Source organism: Myotis myotis, unplaced genomic scaffold (genome assembly GCF_014108235.1).
Source record: "Myotis myotis isolate mMyoMyo1 unplaced genomic scaffold, mMyoMyo1.p scaffold_m19_p_1, whole genome shotgun sequence".
NCBI classification, from domain to species: Eukaryota; Metazoa; Chordata; class Mammalia; order Chiroptera; family Vespertilionidae; genus Myotis; species Myotis myotis.
Genome location: NW_023416313.1, coordinates 80,502,917 through 80,523,311, shown reverse-complemented (window position 1 = coordinate 80,523,311; position 20,395 = coordinate 80,502,917). Strand labels below are relative to the sequence as shown.

General features: G+C 41.8%; 1 non-coding gene across 1 annotated transcript; it reads left to right on the top strand.

Annotated features, from left to right (window-relative positions):
- The first annotated feature begins 20,006 nt into the window (after nucleotides 1–20,006).
- On the top strand, nucleotides 20,007–20,138 carry LOC118662029. The gene has a single exon (XR_004969575.1). It is a non-coding gene; the product is annotated as a small nucleolar RNA SNORA51 (small nucleolar RNA).
- The last annotated feature ends 257 nt before the right edge of the window (nucleotides 20,139–20,395 follow it).

The window sequence follows — 20,395 nt, the reverse complement described above, 5'->3', positions numbered from 1 at the left end:
TTTATGTTTAAAGAACATTTTATATAAAATCACTTTGTATATATAAAGAACATTTATATATAAATGTGAATAAAATGTTATTATTTGCCTGATTACAGAAAGCATAGTTATTTTAGGAAATACTAAAAATATATAATAAAGAACACTACATATAAAAGTATGAGTAAATACTAAAATCACTTATAATTTCTACGTATCTGTGTTTCCATCCTTGATTTTTCTTTACAAATAAATTTACAAGCTCTAACTTTTATTATATGGGCACTTTCTCCTAAAAATTCTTATTATTCTAAATTTCGAGGATCCATGCACTCATACACCTACTGTCTTTCCCACTTTGCTCTTTTTAATGTCATTGTTGGAAATTGGTTATAAAGTCAGGAAAATACATCTTCCTGCTATTCTGGGGAATATACTAACACATACAGAATCCAAAGTGATAAACGTTATATCTTATCAATTTAGTGATTTACCTGATTGAAGCAGGTTTTGTAATTGCAACTCCCAACCAACTGTATCTTTGCCTTGCATCCAACCTCAAGCAAAATGCCTCTGAGAAACAGAAAAAGAAAAAGAAAGGGCTTCTAGCTCCTTTGCCCAGTGGCAGGCTTGATGTGATTTGAGTAGTGATAGAAACCTGAAAGTCATGATCTTTCCAAGATAAGTTCAATGTGTTTTTCCAAAATTTTATTTTGTCATTAATTATGGACAGTGCAGTTCCAAAATCTGATTCATTCTATTGGTGTCACCTAAAAGTGAAAACTGTGGTCCAGATTAACACCTGCCCAGGAGAAACACCACGTGGGTGTCATGAGATGCATTGTCCAGTGACAGTCTACAGGAAGCAATTAGAAACAGTGAGCCTGATGTTTATTACTTTTAAAAAGTAAATTATTTTTAGAGCTGTTTTAGGTCCCCTTACTGGCACAGCCTCCTTCCTCCATTAGCAACACCCCCACCAGATATAACCTTTGTTACAATGCATGAACCTACATTGACATGTCATCATCATCCAGAACCCATAGTTGACATTGGTATTCACTCTTGGTGTTGTACATTCTATGCATTTGGACAAATGTATAATGACACATCTCCGCCATTATAGTGTCATAGAGAGAATAGTTTCATTGCCATAAAAAAATCTTCGGTGCTCTGCCTACTCATCTATCCCACCCCCTCAGCCCTTGGAAACCACTGGTATTTTTACTGTCTCCAAAATTTTGCCTTCTCCAGAATGTTATATAGTTGGAATCACATAGTATGTAGCCTTTTCAGCTTGGCTTCTTTCACTTATTATACGCACTTAAAGTTTTCCCATGTATTTTCATGGCTTGACAGCTCATTTCCTTTTAGCGTCAAATGAGAGTCCACTGTCTGGATGGACTACAGTTTATTTGTCCTTTTACCTACTGGAAGGTGTCTTGGTTGCTTCCATGTTTTGGAAATTATGGATAAACTGCTATGTTGTTAGCCATGTGCAGATTTTTCTGTGAATATACTTTTCAACTCCTTTAGATAAGTACTAAGGAGTACAACTGCTGGATCATATGGCAAGACCATGTTTAGTTTTATAAGAAATGTCCCAACTGTCTTCGAAAGTGGCTACACCATTTTGCATTCCCACAAGCAATGACTGAGAATTCTTGTGGCTCCACATCTTCACCCATATTTGGTGTTGTTATTGTTCAGGATCTTTTCATTTCTAATAGACGTGTAGTGGTATCTCATTTATTTAAATCTGCATTTCTCTAATGACATATGATGAGAGCATCTTTTCATGTGCTGCATATGAACATCTTCTTTGGGGATGTGTCAGTGATTTGTTAATCAGGTTTTTGTTTTCTTATGAAGTAGTTTTAAGAGTTTTTAGTATGTTTTGGAAAATAGTCCTTTATCAGACCTGTTTTTTGTAAATGCCTTCTTATTCTCTTGACAATGTCTTTTGCAGAGCATAATATTTTCTTTTTTTAAAAATATATTTTATTGATTTTTTTACAGAGAGGAAGGGAGAAGGATAGAGAGTTAGAAACATCGAAGAGAGAAACATCAATCAGCTGCCTCCTGCACACCCCCCACCTAGGGATGTGCCAACAACCAAGGTACATGCCCTTGACCAGAATTGAACCTGGGACCCTTCAGTCTGCAGGCTGATGCTCTAGCCACTGAGCCAAACAAGTTAAGACACAGAGCATAAGATTTTTATTTTAATGAAACTCAGCTTATGAATTCTTTCTTTCATGAAGGTGCCATTGATGTTGTATCTAATAATTCATCACCATACCCAAGTTCATATAGGTTTTCTTCTGTGTTACCTCCCAGGAGTTTCATAGTTTTGCATTTTACATTTAGATCTATGATTCATTATGAGTTAATTTTTGTGGAGGATTAGGACTGTCTCTACATTCATTTCTTGTGGATATCTAGGAGTTCCAGCACCATGTGTAAAAAAAATAAAGTTCTCTGCTCCATTGCATTGCCTTTTCTTTGTGGTTAAAGATCAGTTGACTACATTTACATGGGTCTATCTGGGGCTCTCTATTCTGTTCCAGTATTACATTTACCTATTCTTTCACCAATACTACACTGTCTTGATTACACCTTTATGTTGTCTTGAAAATTTATTGCTTTTAATAATAACACAATTCTGGAACTAAGAATTTTAAAGCCCTGAAATACATCTTTTCTAAAATTTTGAACTGTTTCACTATTGTTCTAAGTTTCATGTTCTTGAAGAAACTGGATGCTGCAGGGACTCTCCTCTCTGTGGCTGGTGCCAAGGGCAGGATTAAATGCATGTTACAACCAATCACCAGAGACCGGTCACTGACAGGAGGTTGCAGGAAATATGATGTGATTCAAGTCCATGAAAATCTGTGCATTATCTGTTCTTACAAAGGCCACGGTATTTGCTTTGCTTGATGGGATGATGGACTCTGTAAATGTGAAATGAAATTTTATTTCCTGGCAGCATGAGGAGTTGGAAAAGGTTGTGAGTTAGAATATGACTCAAATGAAATCAGGAAGAATGCATTCAGCTGATGCCCAGCACAATGCCAGACATTTCAGGAAATTCAAAGCAGATACTTATTTGTCAAACCTAGATTTCTTCATATTATTTTACTAGAGGCCTGGTGCACAAAAATTTGTGCACTTGGGGGGGCCCCTCAGCCCAGTCTGTGCCCTCTCTCAGTCTGGGACCCCTCGGGGGATGACCACCTGCTGACTTAGGCCTGCTCCCCAGGGAATTGGGCCTAAGCTGGCAGTCAGACATCGCTCTGGCAGCCTGGCAGCCTTTGGGGGATGTCCACTTGCAAGTGGGGAGCAGGCCTAAGCTGCAGTCGGACATCCTTAGCGCTGCTGAAGAGGCAGGAGAGGCTCCCACCACCACCGCTGTACTGGCAGCCATCAGCCTGGCTTGTGGCTGAGCAGAGCTCCCCCTGTGGGAGCGCACTGACCACCAGGGGAAGCTCCTGCATTGAGCGTCTGCCCCCTGGTGGTCAGTGTGTGTCATAGTGACCAGTCATTCCCAGTCTTTCTGCTGTTAGGGTCAATTTGCATATTACCCTTTTATTATATAGGATATGCACAGCCTTTGGAAAGGCACTGTGCTATCATGTAACCCTGTAGGGCATATCAGGTAAAGGGCATGAGAAATTGATGTTCAAGTTCCTTAAAGAAAAGAACATGGAAGTAGTTTCTCTTCTCAGTAGGTGAGACCAAAAAAAAAAAAAAATCGAGTATTACTTTTCTTTTAGAAAAGATTTATTCATCTGATACCATTCTGAACTTCTAAACCATAAAGTGACAAATATAAGTCTCATAAAATACCCTGGTTCTGATGAGTAAGACAGCAGAACTTGATAACAAATCCTGGATGGGAACCGTGGTAGCAGAACCACTCAGCCGGAAATGTGAACCTGCCAAAACATCCTTTAAAAAGGAAGGTAAAGAAACACTCTTCAGAAAAGGGCCCTTGAGCAGCCAGAGGCCATCCTGCTTTTCTGCAGAAATGCATGGAAGACAGATTGCATTCTCACGCATGGATGTGCCACACCTCTGCCCAGAGCACCGCTGAGCTACACTTATTTTTAAAGGTAATTTTATTTTAAAATACAAATATAATTAGTGTAAAACAGGAATGGATGTTAATAGATCTAATGAGTTCATTTGCATGGTCTCAAAAAGCCAGAAAAAGAATCTATTTTTTTTTTAAAAAAAAGAATAGGAGCATTGCTTTTTCCAAAATTTTCTTCTAGGTTTTTTTGTTTTGTTTTGTTTTGTTTTGTTTTTCCTGTTAAAAATGTCTTCTTCCTATTTTTAGAAGAAATTAAATGCTAATTTGTATACCAATACATAGATCTCAATCAGAGATCTTTCCGAACACATTCACCAACTGTGTGCCTGAAAGATAATGTGGACCTGGGAGTGCCTTGTGGTGACAATTAATATAAAGCTGACATTTAGCACCATGCCCTTCAGGAGGCCTCCCTCATCAGGAATTTGTCTTGTGTGTATATTTCTGGGCAGATAATAAAACTTGCTGTTTCTATTATTACAAACACCTTTAAGTTTTCTACTTGTGCCCTAAAAGTTACCATTTCTTCCTTAGCCCTTACCATGTCTTCTCTGTCCTGACACACAATTTACAATCTTAATTCTAGACTAGAGGCCCGGTGCACAAAAATTTGTGCACTCGGGAAGGGGGGTCCTTCAGCCCGGCCTGTGCCCTCTCGCAGTCTGGGGCCCCTTGGGGGATGACCACCTTCGGGCTTAGGCCCACTCCCCGGGGCATTGGGCCTAAGTTGGCAATCAGATATCCCTCTGGCAGCCCAGGAGCCCATAGGGGATATCCACTTGCTAGTGGGGACCAGGCCTAAGCTGCAGTCAGACATCCTTAGTGCTGCTGAGGAGGCGGGAGAGGCCCCCACCACCAAAGCTGTACTGGCAGCCATCAGCCTGGCTTGTGACTGAGCAGAGCTCCCCCTGTGGGAGTGCACTGACCACCAGGGGGAAGCCCCTGCATTGAGCGTCTGCCCCCTGGTCGTCAGTGTGTGTCATAGTGAGCAGTCATTCCAAGTCGTTCTGCTGTTAGGGTCAGTTTGCATATTACCCTTTTATTATATAGGATAGAGGCCTGGTGCAGGGGTAGGGGCTGGCTGGTTTTCCCTGGAGGGTGTCCCGGATAAGGGTGGGGGTTCCGTTGGGGTGCCTGGCCAGCCTGGGTGTGGGGCTGATGCGTGTTTGCAGGCTGGTCACACCCCCTTCTGGGTGGGGGTCCCCACTGGGGTGCCTGGCCAGCCTGGGTGAGGGGCTGATGGCTGTTTGCTGGCTGGTCAAGCCCCCCCTCCAGTGGGGACCCTCACCCCATGGAAGTTTAGGCCAGCCTGGGTGAGGGGCTGATGGCTATTTTCAGGCTGGCCACACCCCCTTTAGGGTGGGGGGCCCCACTGGGGTGCCTGGCCAGTCTGGGTGAGGGGCTGAGGGCCGTTCTCAGGCTGGCCAAGGCCCCGGCGATGGAAGCTCCCAGCCTCTCCTTTTTTTCTTTTCTTTTTTTATTCTGGGATTTATTTACCTTCTATAATTGCAACTTTGTGGCCTTTTGCGGAGGCTGCAGCTGGCCACAGGCAGCTTGGCTTGCTCCATCACTGGAGCAACCAAGTCTCCTGCTCACTCCAGCTCCATGGCTGCTGGCCGCCATCTTGGTTGGGTTAATTTGCATATAGTCACGCTGATTGGCTCGTGGGCGTGGCTTAAGGCATAGCGAAGGTACTGGCAATTTGCTTGTTTGTCTTTTATTAGTGTAGATGGTCCCAAACATTTATTTGCCCTTGAGAATCTTAACTAGTTAAGCTTTGCTTTAGTCTTATAATTACCTTTTCCAATAGTGCAGAAATCTCAACTGCGGAATAACCTGATCAGTACAGAGGTGGGAAATGTAGGTTTATGGTTTTGAGTGCACAAAACACAGCTTATTCTTGTACTATTATTTATTAACTAGTGTCCTGGTGCACAGATTCGTGCACATTGAAAGGAAATTAATTAGAAGGTGGCCTGTGGGGTGGGACTGGGTGAGACAGCCAGACAGACCCTGGAGCCAACCTCCCATAGTGCCTACCTGGCTGGCCACACCTGGGACAGCACTGCAGCTGAATGAGTGTGGTCCCTCCAGCAGCTGGGGTTCTTCAGCTTGGCTTGCGGGGATCAGACCAAAACTGGCTCTCTGACCTCCCACAAGGGGTCCTGGAGTGCAATAGGGCCCTCTTAAAAGTTGCTGTCATACAGGGCGTGGAACACAATTGCAAATGTGCAGTAAAACAGATTGGGGCCGACAGTGCCCCAGCAAAAACATAACCCAGGGCTGAAGATGGAATCACATGGCCCTGCGAGGAATCGGCTCCCTCCTCTCTGGTTCCAGGGTGCATCACCTGAGAACCGCCTCTGCCAAGTCACTGCAGCTCGGCAGCTTCTTTTTTGAGTAGTCAGTGTGCATCATAGCTACTGGTCCGACAGACACTTAGACTTTTATATATATATACTAGTGGCCCAGTGCATGAAATTTGTGCATGGGGGAGTGTCCCTCAGCCCAGCCTACACCCTTTCCAATCTGGGACCCCTTGGGGGATGACCGACTGCCTGGGTGGGGCCTAAACCGGCAGTCGGACATCCCTCTCACAATCCAGGACTGCTGGCTCCTAACTGCTCACCTGCCTGCCTGCCTGATTGCCCCTAACCTCTCTTCCTGCTGGCCTTCTCACCCCTAACTGCCCCCTCACTGGCCTGCTTTCCCCCAATTGGCCCCCACCAGCCTGATCACCCCCAACTGACCCCCACTGATGGCCTGCTTGCCCCCAACTGCCCCCCCCCCCCCGCAACTGGCCTGATCACCCACAACTGCTGTCCCATCCTGGTCTGATCACCCATAACTGCCCTCCCCTCTTGGCCCCAACTGCCTCTACCTCAGCCCCGTCACAATGTCTTTGTCCAGAAGAATGTCCGGAAGGTCTCCTAGTCTAATTAGCATATTACCATTTTATTAGTATAGATAAAGGCCTGGTGCATGGGTGGGGCCAGATGGTTTGCCCTGAAGGGTGTCTGGATCAAGGTGGGGGTTCCCTTGGGGGGGGCGAAGCAGCCTGGGTGAGGGGCCTGTGGTGGTTTGCAGGTTTGCCATGCCCCCATTGGGGTGGGGGTCCCCACTGGGGATGGCGCTGGCCTGGGCAAAGGGCTGGGGCAGTTTGCAGGTCAGCCACACCCCCATGGGGTGAGGGTCCCCACTGGCCAGCCTGGGTGAGGTGTTGAGGGCTGTTTTCAGGCTGGTTACACCCCCTTCAGGGTGGGGTCCCCACTGGGGTGCCTGGCCAGCCTGGGTGAGTGGCTGAAGGCCGTTTTCAGGCCCCTCCCTCAGCGTCCAGCCAGGGCAACCCAAGCCTCCCACTTGCTCCGGCCAGCTCCATGGCCACCGCCCACAGGCCCCTCCTTTGGCGGCCAACCCAAGCAGGCGGGAAGCTTGACTTCCTCCATCGCTGGGGGTGACCCAAGCCTCCTGATGGCTTGTGGCTGCAGCCATCTTTGCCCTGCTAATTTGCATATTCCCTCCTGATTGGCTGTGGGGTGTTGCAAAGGTATGGTCAATTTACATATTTGTCTATTATTGGTGTAGCTAAATGATTGCATTATATTCTATATGAACAGCTGTCCACCCCTGTATATTCTCTATACAGAATGTCCCTTTATTTCAATTTTCTATAAATATAAAAGTGACAATAGAAAAGTTTCTGCGGCCAAATTGCAAAATTTTAAAACAGCACAACTTAAATAACTTCAGATAAAGATCCCACTGATCCCATTTCAGCCACAGGTAAAAGTTTTCCTGTTCAAGGTGATGATATCTGTGCCTTGGTTTGTGGGGTGGTCTGTTGACTTCTTGTTCACAAATATCTTCAACAACAGGAGTCAGGGCCACCTCTATTTTCATATCTCCCACTCACCAAACCCAGGGAGGACACAATATACAGCACACCTCTTTGAATTGCCTTCCAGATTTAATCTTTTGCCTCAAAAGTGAAATGCAAGTACCTGGGCTAAATCTAAGTAAAATGGATTTCAGAAAGTTGAAGTCATGACGTCCTCTCACCTACCTTGACTATCCATTTCTCCAATGATTCTTTTCTAACAAGAAGGATAAACAATGCAGTCCTCACCTCAAATTCTGAAGTTATAGTTGGTCTCTTTACTAACTGTTGGTGCAGGTCTTCCAATAGCTCTTGATCTCATTCTCTATGTGATGTAAACTCTGTTCACCTCTCAGCCACTATACTGGCAGGTGAGCCCTTCCAGACCCTTCCTTAGCATTGCAGAGGCATCACTGTTGCTTGTTTTTCCAGTTCATTTTATACTATTTGGTTATTAGTGATATTTATTGTCTTCTGAATTATCTGGCACTTACCAATGCCCAGTGACTTCCTCCCTGTTCCAACATTTTTGTCCCACCTGCCCACACTGGAAATGACTGCTGGTAGGACACCTGTAGAGCTGCTCTTCCAAGTTTCTTTTCATGCACCTTCATGTTATAATGGTGCACAACCCCCTTCTTTCATTATTGCTTAGTCCTTGAGATCTTAGACTCTTAGCTCACCAGAGAAGTCATTTCATGGAGTTGCTCCAGAATATCTATTGCAAAAAATAATTGTACTATATGGTAAAAAATGTCAAGTACACTTGAAAACAGTAGAAATAGAATAGTACAAATTTACCACATATAATCCTTCCTTAAATGCTGAGCTTTTAATGGAAAAGGGCAATTGAGATGTACCAGACCACAAAGGACATATAACTAGCTATCAGTGAGTCAGTATATACAAGGGGAACTCAAGCTCAAGGCAGCTAAGGTTACCTAATGACAAGCAAGCTATTTAATGACCACTAATCTTACTACCATGTTGACCAGTTGTTGAATTGTGGTGCGGGACCACCAGCTTAATCAAACCTTGACCAGATCTTACTGAGTACATTGGAATTACACATTTGTGATAGATCTTTAGCAAAGTTGAGAACCCCACCTCCCAACCCAGATTAATTTATTAGCTCTAATTTCTCTACTTTTAAATACTTGGTGGATTTCTAATGCTTGGAGGTGTTGCTGGCCCTGGATCAGCATTTCCTTCCCCTGCCCTCTGTGTCTCCAGTTAATACTTACAGCTTTTGAGAACAGTATGATGATGGCTATCTTCTCAGCTGCACAGGAATGAGGGGTAGAAAATTATTCAGAAAAACCTATCTCTGCTAATATCTTCATACAGTACTTGTGCTTTCATGGGCTCACATGTCTCATAAATCAATTAATCTAGCAACAATGGCACACCCAGTAGGTGACCTGTAATTGCCAAGGGAGAAAATAATTACGAAAATCTTCCCATGGTTCAGGAGTTTAAATTATTTATGAATGGACAGACTAATACAATGGAAAATATGGCAAAAATGGTGTTGTCTCGTTTAAGTTTGCAATTCTCTGACTACTGGTATTAAATGTGTGGTTCAGTGAATAAGAGAGATTCACTTACAGTTGGAAAAAAACTCACATGTAGAGTCAACAAAAGGTCCAGTTAAACTTTGCATAGATAATTTGGAGATAAAGACCTTGAAGGCAGGTGAAGGGGTCACAAGCCAGAACTGGATTCTAACTCAGGTAACCTAATACTAAATAAGTTCTTTTTCTTCTAACCAGTAGACAGGCAGAGAACTTGGCTTAAAAAAAAAAGTGAGATCTGAGCTAAGGTTAGACCATGGGAAAGACTTAGAGTGTAAGATTATAAAGTCATTAAAAAGCAAAAGCAAGCACTGAGAGTTGGCAGTGACTGAAGTCTAGTCAAAGAGGAGGAAGGGATACCACAGGCCTCTGGACACAAACAGTCAGTTGTGTCAATGCCCCAGACCACCCAAAATGTCAGAGGCTTGCCACAGACGATTTGTCAAGCTCATTGGGATCACACATGGGCTATGTGCCAGGGTGGTTCTGCTACTCTGCCCCTGGGCTTCTCATCCAGAACCAGGTAAAAGCATCCTTTATCTGGAAGTCATTATTCTCATGGCAAACACTAAAGATCAAGACAAACCAGACATCCCTGGCCGGTTTGGCTCACTGGATAGAGCATTGGCCTGGGGACTGAAGGGTCCCAGGTTCGATTCCGGTCAAGGGCATGTACCTGGGTTGCGGGCACATCCCCAGTAGGGGGTGTGCAGGAGGCAGCTGATTGATGCTTCTCTCTCATCGATGTTTCTGGCTCTCTATCCCTCTCCCTTCCTCGCTGTAAAAAAATCAATAAAATATATATTAAAAAAAAAAGACAAACCAGACAATCATAGTTTAAGGGTATGTTTTAATATCACAGAGACTCCCAGAAGGTCACACAGCCAACATGACAATGGAACAAGGAGATGTATTCCACTTCCAGGGAGGAGTTGCAGGTCACAAGACAGCTGGTGGGGTGAAGGGTCCTCTCATGGAACTGGGAGCAAACAGTCACACCACTCTAGTCTGAAATACATCACCTATATGTTCTCCTACTTCACTTTTAGTCACCGGCTTCCCTTAGATCAATGGAATAAAATATTAAAAGTGCCTAACACTTTTTGTCTCTCTGCAATTCCAGGCCAACGGCAGTTGGTAAGAAAATGTACAGTCAGACATTGTTTTATAAGTTTGTTTCTAAAACTAAATCATTTACAGAAAATTTTTCCTAGTGAATTTCTGTCACATTACTGGCAATTTTGAAATGAAGTTCTCATAACATAGTTTCACTTTAACAGTCTACTTGAATTTTCTGCATTCTCCCCCAAAATAAAACATGCATATGATGTCCATCTTTTCTAGTGCCACAGGCATCATGGAGGTCAGTGGATTCTGAGCTATGTTGGACATTCAAATTTAAGGTCCATCTGAGTTTAAACATAGTTTAAGCAGAGATTGACTCAAGCATGACTGGACTCACAACCAAAGCAGAAAAATCTGAAGTGTAAGTTTACAAATTTTTGGAGTAAATTATATAAGAAAAAACAAACATAAAGTCCTTCAAGTTAGGGACATTCACTTTTGCAGCTTCAGGCCGGCGGGATGGAGCTGCAGGAGTGACCTTGGACAAGGCGTGTCATTTTTCTCAGAGTTTCATCTTCAGAGATGCTTCTATATGTCAAGAGACTCAGGATCTTGACAACCACCACTCTTGTGGTTGCCTAGACAACATAATCAACAATAGCCTTTTTGGCAATCAAGGAAATAAATTTATATTAAAAAAATAAATACTTCTGCTGCTCTTGTCTAAGCAATTATACTAATTAGATTGAAAAATCTTGACATTTCCAATTAGGATGTCCTACCAAATGCATATCTGTAAATGGAACAGAAGGTAAATACTGATTTGTGAAACCAGAATAATTGCATGATGGCATGCCTCAGGCATGGAATTAGACAACACAATATGTTCGCATGATTATCTATTTTTTACTATTTTTGAGTTGAAACAATCATTTATAAAATACAAGTGTTAGGAAAAACATCAGTAAAACATTTGGAAATGAAATATGTCAAGATGGGCTCAAAGCAAATAGAAAGGAAACAACAGAAAAGGTTTTCTTTCAACTAAAAAGGTCATAAAACATGCTAACTTGCAATCATCAGTAACTCCAGACGGATATTTTCAGGTCTCCACTCCTTGCCTACTGCCATATATATTTATGATTTTAAAAACAGAAAGTCCAATGGATTTGCTTCAGTCTTGTGGACTTACAACAGTCACAACTCAGGGAATGCAATTGCGGCCCATTCCTAGGTTTAAGGAGCCCCATGTACAGATTTTCACTGAGGAGTTCTATATAGGTTGCACAAGTGTCCTGTGTGTTTCCTCTTTACCTTTTCATGCTGAAACTCTCAATATCCCATGTATTTTGTTGGTTATAGAGATGTGGATCAAACACTGGACAGGTGGAGCTGCAGGAGTCACCAATCATCACTTTCCCTGCAAATTCTTCCATGTTATTTGCCTACTGTGTTTCCATGAGCCCACTGAATTCTTCTAATAGTACGTGGTATTTGCACACACTTCCCTGGTTTGTTAACTATCAATTTATGTGTTTCTTTTAACCTAGTTATGAAACACAGGACCTGAAACTACCTCTTACCTATATCATTTTTCTAGCTATAGTGAAAGTTTTAAAAAAATAGTTTCAAAACTCTGGTTCCCAAGATTGTCTATTCTGATAATCAGACACTTGCTACAATAAAGACTGTGTTTGTTCTGATAAAGCCCTTTTTAAACATTATTTTATAAAATATTTTAATTTTTTTAACCTGAACCATAGCAACCAGTGGCCTGACACCTCTGAGAACCATCCCAGTTGACCTGTCATTTTGCATATAGTCATCTCAGCCTGTCTAGAGTAGAGGGTGTCTAGTGGTTGATTCTGTAGAGCAAACCTTTTCCTCCAGCTTCCTTTCCAATCTTGAGATTTTGTTCCACTCTGCACAAGCAGACCACACCGCCCACAGGCACACAGAAATTCACAGAATCGCTCACACACTCACACTCAATGGGCCTGCCAGTTATGATTAAGGGAAGTTGCAGTGATAAAGTCACCATGGTGTGACACAATGGGGTGAGTACCTCCCTCAACACAAGCCAAAGGCCCATGGCACTGTTTGCTCCACACAGTCTTTGAATGACCTGAGTGACAGATGCCCCATCCCCTTTTGTTTCAGCTTGATCATCATAACATGAGAAGAGAAAGCTGAGGGCCAGACAAACAGGTGTCCTTCTGTTCTGGTTGATTGGCTAAACCTAGTTAGAATGCCCCACCTAACTCCAAGAAACTGTACTGTCAGCTAAGAAGTGAGCCACTAAAAATCTCTGTTTAATCAAGCAACAGTGTCTGGAGTTTTTGAACCCTCCACGGGGAAATGGAAGCAATTCAAAACAAGTGCAATGGACTTGGATTCCAAAACATAATGGTGTTGGCTGACCTCATCATTCCTTTCTTTTTTCTTTCTTTCTTTCTTTTTTTTTTTTTTTTTTGTATTATCAGGGAAAGGGGATAGTTTGAGTTAAAATTAGAAATTAATTCTGGAGAGACAAAATGACAGTGGAATAGGCAGACATGTCGCAAGCCTTATCCCAGAGCAGATAGAAGGAGAAACTAAATCAAATAACAACCACCCGGAATTGATGAAGTAGACACAGCTGGTGAGACAATTCACAGCCAGGAAGGCCAGAGGATGCCTGGAGGATGGTAAAATCAGGGATCTGGACTAGGTAGAATGGTGAGACCTTCAAACCAGAGGGTCAGAAGGAAGCCACACGGCACTGAGGCCACATCCCTTGGGACAGGCGTAACTTCTGACTGTGGAAAAGAAGTCTGTAGGGCTGCTGATGGCAGGGGATTCTAGATCTAAGCCCACAGCTGCGAGAGGCTGAGCCCAGAGGGAGCAGCCTGAAACTGCCCAAACCACGCCATGCTGGGGTGAGAGAAACTTACAGTGTTGCAGTTCTTTCCTCTCTTTTCGGTCCTTGTTTTATTCTCTAAACCCAGTTCATAGGACCTTTGAAATACACTCACCTGGGGCTAAGGTGCAGGTAGAGATGTGGACTTCGAGAGGCTGGGGAGAAGAGCAGGTCAAGGAATAGGGGCCAGGAGTCTGACAATGAGACACACCTGACACGCGGGACCTAAGCAGCCATTTTCTCCTGAAGAGATAGCCCCTCCCTGCAGTCTCCAGGCAACCAATACAGCCACACCTAGTTTACACCCTGAGTGTTACAAAGGACACACACACAAAAATCTGAATAGTCCCTGAGAGCCCTCAGGGACTGGCCTGAAGAGAGGTCCTTCAGTCCCGGAAAGCCATACAGCAACCTATCCAACTTAACCCTGTCAGAAACAGCTGCTTGAGAGATTAAGATTGAAAGTGGGCAGACAGGCTAAGTGGGAAGATTGGATCCTCTGCTGGCAGTCAAGGCTGTGGAGATAGATACAAACAGAGGAGCAGTGGACTGCTTGGACCTTCAACAACCTAACAGGAAACTGAGAAGTAGCAGAAAGTACAGAAGAGGAGATCTTAAACCAGCCCTCATAGGGCATTAAAATTTGGCAGAGCCCTAACTGGTTTGGCTCAGTGGATAGAGTGTCAGCCTGCAGACCCAAGGGTCCCAGGTTCAATTCCAGTCAAGGGCATGTTCCTTGGTTTCAGGCACATCCCCAGTAAGAAATGTGCAGGAGGCAGCTGATTGATGTTTCTCTCTCATTGATGTTTCTAACTCTCTATCCCTCTCCCTTCCACTCTGTAAAAAATCAATAAAATATATTTAAAAAAAAAAACTCAGCAGAAATGAATGACACTTCACTTTTTCATTTTTATTTTATTTTTATTTTGTTATCTCTCTTTTTTTCTTTATTTTCCTTTTTTGTTTGTTTATGTTTTTATTTCTTTTCAAATTATTTTTTCATCATTCTATTCTTATAATTTTATCCTATTAATTTTTTTAATTATTTTTTTCTTTCTCTTTTCCTTCTTATCCACTCATCCTCTTTCTACTTTTTCTGTACTGAACTAAGGTCCTCCCCATATACATCCAATTCCTTAACCTTATTTTCTGTATATAAGCTAGGCCTCTACAGATTCTGCCCCCACCCTCTCTTCTGGGTGTTTGGTGTTTCCATTTGTTGGTTTATCTGTTTGTTCTGTGAATATATATATATATATATATATATATATATATATATATATTTTCTTTTTCCTCCTTTTTCTACTTTTTATTTTCTCTCTTACAATTTTTTCTCTCCTTGATATCATTTGTGCTCTCTTTTCTCTCCCCTAATTCTCTTTTCTCTGATGATCACTTATATTGGGGTTATAGGTGTCGTGAGTGCATTTGTGTTTTGTTCCCTTTCTGTCATGTCTTGTCGAGTTGCATTCTGTCCTGTTTGGTCAATGTAGTAGAGAGTGAGCCACATAACCAGACACCCAGAGAGGAGACTCCATCCACGAATGCGTCAATAATACTCCAGACCCAACTACAGAGGCAGGAAGATGGCAGCAGTGAGGGAGAGAGCATGAGTAAGTGAGGGAGCAAAAGGGGAGTGTGTGGACATGTGGTGTGTGTGTGTGTGTGTGTGTGTGTGTGTGTGTGTGTGTGTGTGTGTGTTTGTGAGTGAGGGACTGTTAGATCCTGCAGGACTTTCAGGGGAAGGAGGACTGGGCTCACCTAGCCAGGCAGCCTTTGCCATGATTGCAAACAGTCCCAAAGTAGTCCCAGGCTACTTCAGAGGCCATGCCTTCTTGAAGGGGAGAGCTGCTGTGAAAGGGAGCCCAGCCTTGCCTCCACCCAGGGTGCCCTAAGACACCACCTGGGACTCTACAGCCACCCCTGCCAGGGACCTGCAGCCTTGGTTGCAGTCCCATGAACATCAAGATTCCAGCCACTCTAGCCACTGATTCCTGTGAGTTCTGAAGTGCACTCACCTCTGGCTGATCCAAAGGCTTTAGTCCAGGGTGCCACAACCACATGAGCAGCTCCAGGGTGCCACAACCACATGAGCCATGTGAGCAACCCACTTCTTTCTGAGGAGAAGCAGCTGCATGAGCTGCCCATCCCTGTCTGAGGAGCAGCAGCTGCACATGCAGCCCACTGCCATCTGAGGAGCAGAAGTCACGTGCAGTCTGTCCCAGTCCAAGGAGCAGCAGCTTCAAGCAGCCCAGCCCCATCCAAGGACCAACAGCTGCGTCAGCAGCTTGCCCCTGTCATAGGAGCAGCAGCCACACCGAGCAGCCCACCCCGGCCAGCCAGTGGAGCCATCACTGCTGAAAGCAGCTGCATGAGCAGCTGCACAAGCAACACCCATCCAAGGAGCTGCCACCAACTGAGGAGCAGCTGCTGCTGTGACCACCTGAGGAACAACCGCTGCCTGAGTAGCCACTGCTGCAAATGGAGCATCCCCCACACAACTGGACACCTAGATCCTTCAGTGAGAGCAAAAATGGGGAGACAAAGAAACCCCCGAAGGAAACAAAAGGAGGAATCACCAGAAAAGGAGGTAAATGAAACGGAGGCAAGCACTATGTCAGAAAAAGAATTCAGAATAAGGGTCATACAATTCATAAACCTGATGGATGAAAAAAATCAACTTATATAAGAATTAAAAGAAAATAAAGAGTGACATAGCTACAATAAAAAACACTATGGAAAGTTTTAACAGTAGACTAGACGAAGCGAAGGACCAAATTAGTGAATTAGAAGTCGAAAGCAAATCACACCCAAACTAAACTGCAATTGGAGAAAAGAATTAAAAAAGATGGGGAGAGCCTAAGAGAGCTTTGGGACAACATGAAATAAATCAACATACAAATAATAGGGGTGCCCGAATGACAAGAAGATGAACAAAGGTTATAAAACCTATTTGAAGAAATGCCAGAAAACTTCCCTGACTTGGCGGGGAAAAAGTCACACAAGCACAGAAGAGTGTCAAACAAGATGAAACTGAATAGACCCATAACAAGACACATTGTAATTACAATGGCAAACATTCAGGACAAAGAGAGAATCTTAAAGGCTGCAAGAGAGAGAGACAAAAAGTTACATACAAGGGATCTCCCATTATATTATCAAATGATTTCTTAACAGAAACACATCAGGCCAGAAAGGAATAGAAGTAACTTAACAAAGTGATGCAAAGCAAGGGACTGAATCCAAGAATACTCTATCCAGAAAGGCTATTATTCAAAATTGAAGGGAAAATAAGAAACTTCACAGACAAAAAAGGGGTAGTGGAGTTTGTCAATACCAAGCCAGCAATGCAAGAAATGCTAAAGGGACTGGTGTAAAAAGAAGAAAAAAACAGAGAAGGTACACAGGAACAAAAAATAAAAATGGCTACAAACAAGTACCTATCAATAATAACTTTAAATGTAAATGGCTTATTATTTATTTAAAGACATCAAGTGGATGAATGGATAATAAAACATGAACCATATATATGCTGTCTACAAGAGACCCACCTCAGAACACAGACTCACATGGACTGAAAGCGAAGAGATAGAAAAATATCTTCCAGGCAAATGGAAATGAAAAAAAAAAGCTAGGGTAGCAATACTCAATACTTATATCTGACAAAATATACCTCAAAGCAAAGGCCATAACAAAAGATAAGGAAAGTCACTACGTAATACTAAAGGGGTTGATACAACAAGAGTTTATAACCCTGGTAAACATAATGCAGGAGCACCCAAATACATAAGAAAAACTCCTGGAAGATATCAAGGGAGAGATTGACAACAATACAATCATTGTACGGGACTTTAATTGCCCACTGAAATCACTGGATAAATCATCTACACAAAAAAAATCAGCAAAGAAACAGCAATCCTAAATGACTCACTAGATTGGATGGACTTATTGACATCTTCAGAACATTTCACCCCAAAGCCACAGAATATACATTCTTCTCAAATGCACATGGGACATGTTCAAAAATAGACCACATATTGGTTCACAGGCAAAGTCTCTCCAAATTCAAGAAGATTGTACTCATATCAAGCATCTTCTCAGACCACAAGGACATAATATTAGAAATAAATGACAATAAAAACAATCAAAAAATTCAAACACTTGGAAGCTGAATGGCATGCCATTAAACAATGATTGGGTTACCAAAGGGATCAAAGAAGAAATTAAACACATCCTGGAAATGAATGACAATGAAGTAACAACAATCCAAAATTTATGGAACACAGTGAAAGCAGTCCTGAGAGGGAAGTTTATAGCTCTACAGGCCTACCTCAAAAAACAAGAAAAAAATGGTAATAAAGTATCTAACTCTACAACTTAAAGAATTAGAAAGAGAGCAACAAGAAAATACCAGAGTTAGCAGAAGGAAGGAGATAATAAATATAAGAGTAGAAATAAATGACATAAAGACACACACACACAAAAAAAATAACAAACAAAAAACCAATATGGAAGATCAATGAAACCAACAGCTGGTTCTTTGAAAGGATAAATAAGATTAATGAACCTCTAGTCAGGCTTACCAAGAGGAAAAGAGAGAGGACCCAAATAAACAAAATCAGAAATGAAAGAGGTAAAATAACAACAGACCCCACAGAAATACAAAGAATTGTAAAATACTATGAATAACTCTATTCCCACAAACTAGACAACCTAGTGGAAACGGACATATTCCTAGAAAAATACAATGTTCCAAAACTCAATCAGGAAGAATCTAAAAATCTCAATAGGCCAATAACTATGGAGGAAATTGAAGCAGTCATCAAAAAGCTTCCAGCAAACAAAAACCCAGGGCAAGACAGCTTCACAGGAGAGTTTTACCAAACATTCAAAGCAGAACTAAAACCTATCCTCCTAAGACTATTCCAAAAAATTCAAGAGTAAGGAACACTTCCAAGCTCATTATATGAAGCCAGTATTACCCTAATAACAAAACCACAAAGAAAACACAAAGAAAGAGAATTACAGACCAATATCCCTCATGAACATATATGCCAAAATCCTCAAAAAAAATTCTATCAAATTGGAACAGTACCAATTCAGAAAGATCATACACCATGACCAAGTAGGATTTATCCTGGGGATGCAAGGATGGTACAATATCTGCAAATCAATAAACATGATACATCACATAAAAATATTGAGAGCTAAACATCACATAGTCATATCATTTGATGCAGAAAAAGAATTTGACAAAATCCAACACCCTTTCTTGATAAATACTCTTAGCAAAGTGTGAATAGAGGGACCATATCTCAACATAATAAAAGCCTTATATGACAAATCTACAGCCAACATCATATTCAATGGGCAAAAACTAAAACCATTTAACCTCAGAAGAGGAAGAAGGCAGGGATGCCTACTTTCACCATTCCTGTTTGACATAGTACTGGAATTGCTAGCCATAGCGATTAGACAAGAAGATGAAATAAAAGGTAACCAAATTGGAAAAGAAGATGTAAAACTGTCATTATTCTTAGATGACATGATATTGTATGTAGAAAACCCTAAAGATTCCATCAAAAAATTATTAGACTTAAGAAATGAATTTGGCAATGTAGCAGGATACAAAATTAATACCCAGAAATCTATGGCATTTTTATACACCAATAGTGACCTTACAGAAAGAGAGATTAAAAAAACAATCTCATTTACCATTGCACCAAAAAAAAATTAAGATACCCAGGAATAAACTTAACTAAGGAGGTAAAAGACCTCTACTCAGAAAACTACAGGACACTGAAAAAAAGAGATAGAGGAAGACATAAACAGATAGAAGAACATACCATGTTCATGGATTGGTAGAATCAACATCATTAAAATGTCCATACTACACAAAGCAATCTATAGACTCAATGCAATCCCAATTAAAATGCCAACAGCATATTTACAGACCTAAAACAAACTCTCTAAAAATTCATCTGGAATAAAAAAATGTCCTCGAATAGCTGCAGCAATCCTAAAAAAAAGAAAAAGTAGGAGGGATCTCAATATCAGATATCAAACTGTATTAAAAAGCCAATGTTCTCAAAACTGCCTGGTACTGGCACAAGAACAGGCATATAGACCAATGGAATAAAATAGAGAACCCAGAAATCAACCCAAACCACTATGCTCAATTAATATTTGACAAAGGAGGCAAGAACTTACAATGGAGTCAAGATAGTCTCTTCAATAAATGATGCTGGGAAAATTGGACAGATACATGCAAAAAGAATGAAACCAGACCACCAACTTACACCATACACATAAATAAACTCAAAATGGATAAAGGACTTAAATATAAGATGGGAAACCATAAAAAATATTACAGGAATCCATCAGCAGCAAAATCTCAGACATATGCTGAAGCAATATCTTAACCAATACAGTTCCTAGGGCAATGGAATCTAAAGAGAAAATGAACAAATGGGACTACATTAAAATAAAAAAGCTTTTTCACAGCAAAAGAAACCAGGCCTCCTGGTTCTTACCACAGGCTGTGTTCTTACACTGACTGTACAGAAATAGGAGGCAGAGTAACCTTGCCCCATATACACCTCAGCTCAGGCTCTTTGCCTGGTATGTATTGTGAATGGGGAGACATTGAAAAAAAAAAAAAAAAGAAAGATAGAAAGAAACCATCACCAAAACAAGAAGTAGGTTCACTTCATGGGAGAACATATTTGCCAATGTTAAATCCAAAAAGGGTTTAATGTCCAACATTTACAGGGAACTCATATAACTTAACAAAAGGAAGATAAACAACACAATAAAAAAAATGGGCAATGGACTTACATAGATACTTTTTGAAAGAGGACATACAGAAGGCCAAGAGGCATATGAAAACATGCTCAAAGTCACTA